Raw genomic sequence first — 9,890 nt, forward strand, 5'->3', positions numbered from 1 at the left:
ACATATGCCAGGAGCAAGATCTCAAATGCTCTAGAGAATAATAGTTTTGCAGCTTCTTTTATGCATTTGAAATTAAGGAGGGGTCAGTAGGAAGATGGGAGAAAGCAAGGCAGGATTGGATTACAGGATAGTTAAGATTATGTGCTCTCTTGAGGGTTACTATCCCCTTGAAGGGTGTTTCAAAGGTGTGTTAACCTAGATGCACAAGAACAAGGGTAAGGCTGGTGGTTTAAAACTTTCAGTGATTGCTTCCGAAGCACATATACTAAAATTGGAACGATACAGAGAAGATTAGCGTGGCCCCTGCACAAGGATGACACACAAAACAAAACAAAACAAAACAAAACAAAACAAAACAAAACCTTCACTGAAGAAGTTATAGACCTGGGCATGATTACCCTCCATGACCTGCACAGTTAGGAATTTTATTTTTTGTTAATCCTCACCTGAGAATATTTTTTCCATTGATTTTTAGTGACAGTGGAAGGTAGGAAGGGACGGAGGGAGGGGGGCGGGAGGGAGAGAGAGAGAGAGAAACATCGATGTGAGATAGATACATTGATTGGTTGCCTCCTGCATGTGCCCTGACCAGGGCTGGAGATGGAACCTGCAACCCAGGTACATGCCCTTGACCATGAATCAAACACATGACTCTTCAGTGCTTGGGCCAACATTCTAACCACTGAGCCACGCCAGCCAGGGCCCCAGTTAGGAATTTATGATCTGATCACCCTGTGAGGTTACTTTCCACAGAACCCTCCCCCCCTTTTTTTTAATCCACATTACCTTCCCCAGTCCTCTTCCCATCCTCTTCTCCATGTGTACTACCCCACCCCCCACCATTCCTCAGTGCCTCCACATTATGTGCCCTGATGCGTTTGCACATGCTGTTCCAACTGCTTAGATGTTCTTCCTCCCTCCCCACCCCTACTCCCAAAGGCTCCAACCTTCAAGACTGAGCATCATACATAATTAATTCCAACTCTGGTGGAAGGGACTAGTTCCCCAAAGGAAAAGAAGAGGGGACCTATGGCTAGCACCAAGGGATTCTGGGCAGGCAAAACCACAGGCACCCTGTGCAGGTGAGGAGAGGAGAGGAGAGGGAGGGCTTGGAATTTGGGAAACTGAATGACAAAGGAAAGAGTTGGAATGAGTCATGGAGGAGACTCTGGCAGGGAGGAGACACACTGGGTCGGAGCCCAGTGGGAATGTAGGGTTAGCGAACATCTCTCCTTTCATTTATCCCAAAAGACACACCCCACACCCCTCCTGGGCTTCTGAGAACTTCCCCTCCCCTCCCCTTGCCCCACCCATGTCTCTATGGTTCCTATGGAAGCCACTTGGACATTCCTTTCTATGCATGGCTGGCCCCAGACCCAGCTTGGGTCAACCATGGTACTCAGCCCTTCATGCAAAATCTATCCCCTAGTACAGTGGTCGGCAAACTCCTTAGTCAACAGAGCCAAATATCTACAGCACAACGATTGAAATTTCTTTTGAGAGTCAAATTTTTTAAACTTAAACTTCTTCTAACGCCACTTCTTCAAAATAGACTCGCCCAGGCCGTGGTATTTTGTGGAAGAGCCACACTCAAGGGGCCAAAGAGCCGCATGTGGCTCGCGAGCAGCAGTTTGCCGACCACTGCCCTAGTAGGTCTCTAAGGGAGTTTGAATTCCATTTTTGTCCCTTGTGATTGTCTAGATTTATGGTTCTATCCAATGCACAGTTCCTGCCGTCAGGGAACTTTAAGCAAGGGAGACAAGAGCTACAAAGATAGCTAGAATGCAAGGTGACTATACTTATCCCATATTTATTTGCTCCCATAAGTGAATACACACACAGCTACATACTTACAAGCCATGGACATATATTCATGTACAAAGGTACTGGGAACACAGAAGAAACTTCACAGAGGAAGAAGGGCATTCCAAGGAGAGAGAACAGCTTGAGTGAAGAGTAGAAGGAGGAAAGCATTTCACAGCTTTGGAGGGTTTAGCCCAGCATGACTGAGAGTAGCGTACACGGCAGGGTGTGGCTGGAGGGTGAGGACCTGCGTGAGCTGAGCCTCATGGGGGTTGTTAAACAGTTCGGACTTCATTCTTACACATGGGGAGCCAAGGTGGGTGCCAGCAGGGGCCCCCCAATCGCCCTGCTGGTCACCCCACAGATCGGCCCTGATCGCTGGCCAGGCCTAGGGACCCTACCCATGTATGAATTTCGTGCACCGGGCCTCTAGTTTGTTCATGTTTGTGTTCATTTCCAGTTGCCGCGGTAACAACGTGCCACGAATCGAGTGGCTGGAAACAACATAAATGGCCTCTTTGACAGTTCTGGTCACAAGTCCACACTCAGCATGGCTGCCTTCCTCCTGGGAACCCCAGGGAGGAGGTGTCCTTTGCAGCTTCCAGGGGTCGCCTGCGTTCCTGGCTCTTGGCCCACCCTTTCATCGTCAAAGCCAGGAGCGTGGCCTCTTCTCTCCACTCTGACCTCCCGCCTCGCTCGGATAAGAGCTCTGATAAGACATCAGGCCCACCAGGTGATCCAGGAGAGCTTCCCATCTCAAGATGCTGGACTGGGTCACACGTGCCAAGTCCTGTGACCATGTAAGGTTACATATTTCCAGTCCCAGGCTACCACGTGTTGTAAGACTGCCCTTATGCAGGCTCCCACATGTTATAAAGAGGAGGTAGGAGAGGCCCTGCTAACACCAGTCAGCACAGGATGGAGGTGGGCAGAGGTCATCTTGCGCAGGCCTAAGCCTTCCCTAACGTCTTCTGCACGTGGCTGCTGGGGCCGGCGGGGGGGGGGGGGGGGGCGAGAGGGGGTGCGCCTCAGCTGTGAGGAGAGAAGCGGAGAGGAGAGCCCCAAGGGGCAAAGCAGCCAGTTTCCCAAAAGGCCCCCTGCCCTTGGCTCGGCAGGGCCAGCGTGGAGGGGCCTTTCCCTCAGGGCCTTGTTTTCCCAGAAGAACACCGACAGGGGGACAGGCAGCAGCCCCAACAGCAAGAGCTCAGCGAAAGCTCTGAAGACGTCCAGATGGGCCCTGCGTCTCCCACACGGGGTTCCTGGGGTGTCGGCAGGATGCACGATGAGAGCAGGGAGGCCCCAGCGGGTACAGCTTCATGTGCCTTCCTCCAGGCTTTGAGCACTGGGCAGACGCATGGTCGGCGATGGGGGTCCCCGGGGGAGAGTGTGGGTGCTGAGGGGCAAACAGGAGGCTCCTGCTCCCTTTTCCCTGGAGAAGCTCAGCCTTCTGCACACTCAGGGTCCCCCCACTCACCACTCCCCCCCCCCCCCGCCCCAGCTTCGCTTCCTCCCTGGGGTCCCTAACAGGAAGCATGTACCGCCTCTTCTCCCTGAGGCCCTGGGCCGTGAGTCAGGCCGTGGGCTGGGGTGCACTGGCCGGCGGGAGGCTTCTGCCACGGGGAATCATTTCGCTTCCTGCCCTCTGTGGCCTCCTGTTTCCTTGAGGCGGAACACAATGCCCACGGCCGGTAGGACGCTCCTCTGAGGAAGCGTGGCCTTGCTTTCTGAACTCTCATTTGTACGTGGAAACAATGAAATTCATTGCTGTTCCCACACCCCCCAGTGAACTTCCCCTACAGGCAGGCACAGTGGCATCAGGCTTTCCCAGGGCGGCTTTCTGTCCCACCCCCCACCCCCACCCCCCACTCCACCCCCGCTGGAATGGGGAGCGCCCACAGCTGCTTCCCCCGGAGGCAGGATGGGGTTTCCACACCTGCCAGGAAGCTCCCCCTTCCCAGCCTTGCTGCAGGCAGACCTGTCCAGCCGGAGCTCAGGTGTGCACGTGGCCGCCAGCACAGCTGGGCCAGCGTCACACAGCTGCCAGCTGTGCGTTCATTCCACAGCAGCCCTCCCCGTCCTTCACAACCGCAGCCGGGAGCCTGGCTCCGGGGCGACAGGCACCGTCAGTGATTTGCCACAGTAGCCTTTGTCCCATCCGCCCACGACGGGTGCCAGCCGGGCATGCTTGTTCCTGTCCCTCCTGAGTCTGATTCCCGCTGAGCCCCACCCCTCGACTCAACTTCCTTGGTAGTCCGGCCTTGCCTGAGCTCTCAGAACCCTCCCGGGCCAGGCAAGCGCCTAGGGAATGCACACCTGTTCCTGGGCACTCAGGGAGGAGGAAGAGATACAGAAAACCGGAGAGAAGACAACTCCACACTGTTCTCCACAGTGGCTGCACCGGTCTGCATTCCCACCAGCAGTGCACGAGGTTCCTTTTTCTCCGCATCCTCGCCAGCACTCTAGGACTATATCCCAAGAAACCAGAAACACCAATCCGAAAGGAGATAATGCACTCCTGTGTTCATAGCAGCACAATTCACCATAGCTAAGATTTGGAAACAGCCTAAGTGCCCATCAGCAGATGAGTGGATTAAAAAAACTAGGGTACATCTACATAATGGAATACTACACTGCTATAAAAAAGAAGGAACTTTTACCGTTTGCAACAGCATGGATGGACCTAGAGAGCATTATGCTAAGCGAAGTAAGCCTGTCGGAGAAAGATAAATATCACATGATCTCACTCATTTGTGGGATAGAATGATCAACATAAACTGATGAACAAGAATAGATCCAGAGACAAATGGCAGGAGAGGTGGCGGGAGGGTTAGAGAGCAACCACAGGACTTGTATGCATGCATATTAGCATAACCAATGGACACAGACACTGGGGCGGTGGGGGCTTGCCTGGGGTGGGAATGGGTGGGTGGGGGGGTCAATTGGGGAAAAAGGAGACATATGTAAAACTTTAGACAATTAAAAAAAAAAAGAAAACGCGAGGAAAAAGGGCACTGAGAAGGCGGCCAGCCCACTGCTCCGCACACCAGGGGGCAAGGCTGCCCCAGACCCCTTCCAGCTCCGTTCCGGTTCCTGAGGCCACAGCTGGGAGGGCACATGCCAGCTTACTCTCCTGAGCACATCATCCTGGCAAGTGAGGGCAGGAGGCACCTAGAGATGACTAAGACCGGCCATGGCCTCAAACAGATGAGGAAACTGAGGCCCAGAGCTGTCAAATGACACGCCCAACCTCAGCGCATGGGTGGGTGGCAAGTCCAGGAACAGAACCTGGGACCCACCAAAGCGGAACCCACACACAGACACACACAGGTTGTCTGGGACCTCCACATCCTCCCAAGAGTGCCCCTTGACCTGAGTATGCCTGCAAGCATACTCCGTGCGGAGGGGAGGGGGGGGGGGGGTGCCCGGAACCCACTCTGTGATCATTGCAAAAAACATCCACGTTTTGCCGCTTAGCCATGTGCCCAGTGGCTAACTGCAGGAGCTCATGCAACCTTCATAGCCTCTCCCTGCAGTAAGGTCTGTCCCCATTACAAAGGAGGAGCCTGGGCTTGGGGGGGCGGGGGGAGGGTCCTTCATCACCCAAGTCATTCATCCAGAAAGAGGCAGAGCCAGGATGCGTGCCCAGGTCTGCTGACTCCAAACTAACGCTCTCAGCCACGCCGGGAGCTGCCCCCATTTGAACAGGGCCTGCTTCTCCTCGTCCCTGTAAGAGCCTCTCAAAGGCCTCTGGAACTCTCCCCTTCTCTCAGGGCAGCAGGCATACTTTGGGGCGGAAGGGGAAGAGAAAGGGCTGTAAAGTTTTAGGAGTATCAGTCTGCACGCAAGTGTGTAAGAAGCCCGCGGACCAGCAGAGGAGACCTCCAGACCCCTCCGGGCTACCTGGAGTGGCCAGGGCGGGCGGGCCGGGCCAGGGGCAGGAGGGAGACTCACTTTGCAATGTATACCATTTTATATCTTCCCAACCTATTGTTATGTGTATAATTTGTCTTTTAATTAATTAATTTTTAAAAAAATATATTTTTTTAAAATTGATTTCAGAGAGGAAGGAAGAGGGAGAGAGAAATAGAAACATCAATAATGAGAGAGAATTATTGATGGGCTGCCTCCTGCACACCCCACACTGGGGATCCAGCCCATAACCCGGGCATGTGCCCTTGACAGGGAATCGAACTGAGACCTCCTGATTCATAGGTCGACGCTTAACCACTGAGCCACGCCAGCTGGACTTAAAAAAATATTTTTATTGATTACAGAGATAAAGGGAGAGGGAGAGAGAGATAGAAACATCAATAATGAGAGAGGATCATTGATTGGCTGCCTCCTGCACGCCCCACACTGGGGATCCAGCCCACAACCCAGGCATGTGCCCTTGACCAGGAACCAAACAGTGACATCCTGGTTCATAGGTCGACGCTCAACCACTGAGCCTCGCCAGCCAGGCTATAATTTGTCTTTTTAAAAATAAAAATGTGTTAAAAGAAAACAGACAAAATTAAAAAAACAACAACAACACGTGTTTTTCAAAAAGTCACCCAAATATATTCAGAAAGGGTTATGACCCCACACTGACCCACTATGCATGCTTTTTGTAGAACAAGCCCTTGTGACACCTGCCAGCTTCCCGAACCAGCCAAGCATGTCACGCTTCTGGAATGTATTGTCATAAATAATAACCTGTCACCACCTTGGCAGCGCGGCACCAGTGGGTTCTCACATCTCCTGGCCCAGCTCACGCTCTGACTAGCCTGCAAGTTCCACGCAGCAGAGGCCCAGGTGTCCCGCTCCCTTCTTACTCATCCAGGAAGACGGCAGAGGTACAAGATCTGGTTGTCATCAACAACCACCCCCCCCCCACCCCCATCACACCCCCTGCTCCTTTCCCCAGAGCACTGAACACGGCTTTAACGGATCCCATTTATGCATTGCCCCCTGCTAATCGCACCTCTCCCCCGAGCAAGCGCCGAGGGAACATTGGCTCAGTCCCGCTCCCAGCACCTGGAACAGTGCCTGACACATAGTGGGCGCACAGGTAGCCTTTTTGGGATAAATGCCCACGTGGGCTCACAGATTGCCATCGCAGAACTGCATGCCTGGCTTAGAGAATCAAACTGTATGCAAAGCTCTATGAATGGACGTTTTGTGAGCTTAGGAGATATTGAGTGAGTGAATGAATGAATGATGACTGAATTCACGATACATGAGGCATGAGTGAAGGAAGATGCAAGGGACCTTCGAGATGAACTAGCCCCGTGGACGGCAAACTGGGGCTCGCGAGTCGGCAAACTGGGGCATGCGGCTCTTTGGCCCCTTGAGTGTGGCTCTTCCACAAAAATACCACGGCCTGGGCGAGTCTATTTTGAAGAAGTGGCGTTAGAAGAAGTTTAAGTTTAAAAAATTTGGCTCTCAAAAGAAATTTCAATCATTGTACTGTTGATAGTTGGCTCTGTTGACTAATGAGTTTGCCGACCACTGCTCTAGCCCAACCCAAACATGTGACTGAAGACTACAGGAGAAGTGAAGTAGCCTTCATGCATCTCGGCCTTCTTGAGAAATACGGAATTCTGTACCCCTCTTTTTGGTTATGGACCAGATTTTTGGGGATCGGCTAAGCAAATGCCAAACCCTCAAGATGACGACAACCAACCCTGTAATCAGACAGATGAGGAAACGGAGGCCCAGGGATGCTAAATGACACGCTCAACGTCAGAGCATGGGTGGGTGGCAAGTCTAGGAACAGAACCTGGGATCCACCACAGCACAGCTCCTGCCCAGTCCCTGCCCAGCCCTGGAGCTCACAGATGTGTTCACTTTTATTTTTTTTTTAATTCTCACCTGAGGATATTTTTCCATTGATTTTCAGAGAGAGGGAAAGACAAAGAGAAAGATCGATGTGAGAGGAACACATCAATGGGTTGCCTCCTGCACATGCCCCAGTCAGAGCCTGGGAGGAGCCTGCAACTGAAGTATGTGCCCTTGACCGGAATCTAACCCAGGACCCTTCGGTTCCCAGGCCAACGCTCTATCCACTGAGCCAAACTGGCTAGGGCTCATGGGTGTGCTCAGATCCCTGTAGACTGCCCTCCCCCTCCCTGTGCATCACAGACAAACAAGCAGAATATGAGTCCCTCTTTCCCCACTGGCTAATGGGGTTTGGAAGGTTGACTTTGACACTATGGTCCCAAGGGATATTGTCCTTAGACAGTCACGAGTCTCTCCAAATTCTAGGCATTCCAGAATACTTCAGTGAGATGCCAGGCTGCCTGGACAGCCTCATTGGCTGGGGCCCTTGAACTCCTGTTCTCCCAGGCTGGCCCTTCCACCATCTCTGAATCACACATCGGAAGCGCAGACCCTATTCTGCTCTTTCAAATTGGACTTACACTTGAAACTGGTCTAGAACTCCCAGGCCACAATCCGGATTTGGGTGCAATTGTCCAGCATCTCCTGGGATTGCCACTCCAACCTTGGCATTTGTCCCTCATTTTTGCTAGCTCCCCAACCTTGCCTCCCAGCAGAATACTCCTGGCTCCTCCTGGAACTCAGAGGTGCGGGGAGTACAAAGAGGTCCTCCTACAGGCAGTTGACTAGCCATCGCCTCTATGAGGGCCTCCATGGGTTCCAACCTTTCCCATACAATGAACGGGATCCCAGCAAATCCCCCGTGAACTTGAGTTTTCTTTCCTTCTTTCTCTTCCCAGAAATCCCCTCGTCCCTCTCATTCAGTTACCTGGATGATGGGAGACACAAACATTTAACAGAGGCCAAGGAACAGGATAAGCGGACAGTGAGAAAGGAAGAAACAAACATCCTGAGAGATGGCATTTTCTGCTCGCTCTCCCATAGCCCAGCTTCACATCTCATTTCCTGTAGGTACGGACACCCAAGCAGGGCCAGGCTGCAGCCCAGGCCAACACCCAGGCAGGAGGGTGTCTGGTTTCCAGATCAGATGGAAGAAGTCTGTAAACAGCCTGAGTAGGCCAAAGGGCAGGGAGAGGAGCCCAGCTGACTCCACCCTCCCAAGGTGTGGGAACAGGACAGTGCGGGCGATGCCTGCCAAGGCGCCAGAGCAGGGCACGGGGGAAACACTTCTGATTGACATTTCCTGGCACACCTGTGTGGCTTGGCAATTTCCGGCTCCTGGGACGCATGGGCTCATGGGAACATATTAACCCAGAGGCAAGTGGGGAAGGTTTGATCTTGATCAAAACTCTTCCAGCTGAAGTGACAGAAAATCCAACCCAAGTAAAAGTGATAATAGTCGATACGGTATTTCGTTTACTGTGCATCAGACCCTCTGTGAGCTCTCAGACCTTAACTGCTTAGTCCGCTCAACAACTCTACGAGGAAGGAATTATTATTACTGTCCCCATTGCACACAGGAAGTCACCGAGTACCTGTCCAAGGTGACACCACTTCTCAAGCCAGGGTTAAAGCTCAGTGATGTGGTTCTTCATGACTCCTACACTGTCCTGCTTCCTAGGATTAAACAGATAAAAAGATGTCTGTGCTAGCTTATGTCTCCCCCCAAGAACGAGGGTCCCTCCGGACTCCCCTTCTGGGTCCCAGTCCCTCTTTTCCTGTAAGCTGGAGTGATTCTCATCTCCACCCGTGGAAGGAACCTGGCTTCTGGCAGCTCCAGAGCTACATTCAGCCACAGAGAAATGACTGCCTTCTCTCTGTGCTCTCAGGTTGGAAACTTCCAGAAGGCCTCTTGTTCCTCTAATCCAGGCTCTGACGGGCCTGTTGGGTCAGTGCTCACTCCTGGTTGGCCTATGGTGGGGGAAGGGGCAGGGATCTGTGAGGGGCAGGGAGATGTTAGTTCCCATTCCAGTTCTTGGTCAAAGCAGTGGGAGGGACCAAATCCAAAAAGAAGTGGGTAGAGAGTCCTTTGGGGACCCAGTGCCCAATGTCCGCAGCACAACGGAGGGAGGGGAGGGGGGGGGTCTCCAAACAGGCCGCTCCCACACCTGGGCCAGGGTCCTCTGAGCGCGGCGGGCAGGGAGGGAGGGTGGAGAGGAAGTAAGAAGACGCAGATGGGTTGCTGGGAAAGGACATGAGGGTGAGCA

General features: G+C 52.9%; 1 non-coding gene across 1 annotated transcript; it reads left to right on the top strand.

Moving 5' to 3' along the window:
* Positions 1-241: 241 nt before the first annotated feature.
* Positions 242-348, top strand: LOC114234135 (U6 spliceosomal RNA). The gene has a single exon (XR_003620335.2). It is a non-coding gene; the product is annotated as a U6 spliceosomal RNA (small nuclear RNA).
* Positions 349-9,890: the final 9,542 nt, after the last annotated feature.

The sequence above is a fragment of the Eptesicus fuscus genome, chromosome 19 (assembly GCF_027574615.1).
Source record: "Eptesicus fuscus isolate TK198812 chromosome 19, DD_ASM_mEF_20220401, whole genome shotgun sequence".
Taxonomy (NCBI): domain Eukaryota; kingdom Metazoa; phylum Chordata; class Mammalia; order Chiroptera; family Vespertilionidae; genus Eptesicus; species Eptesicus fuscus.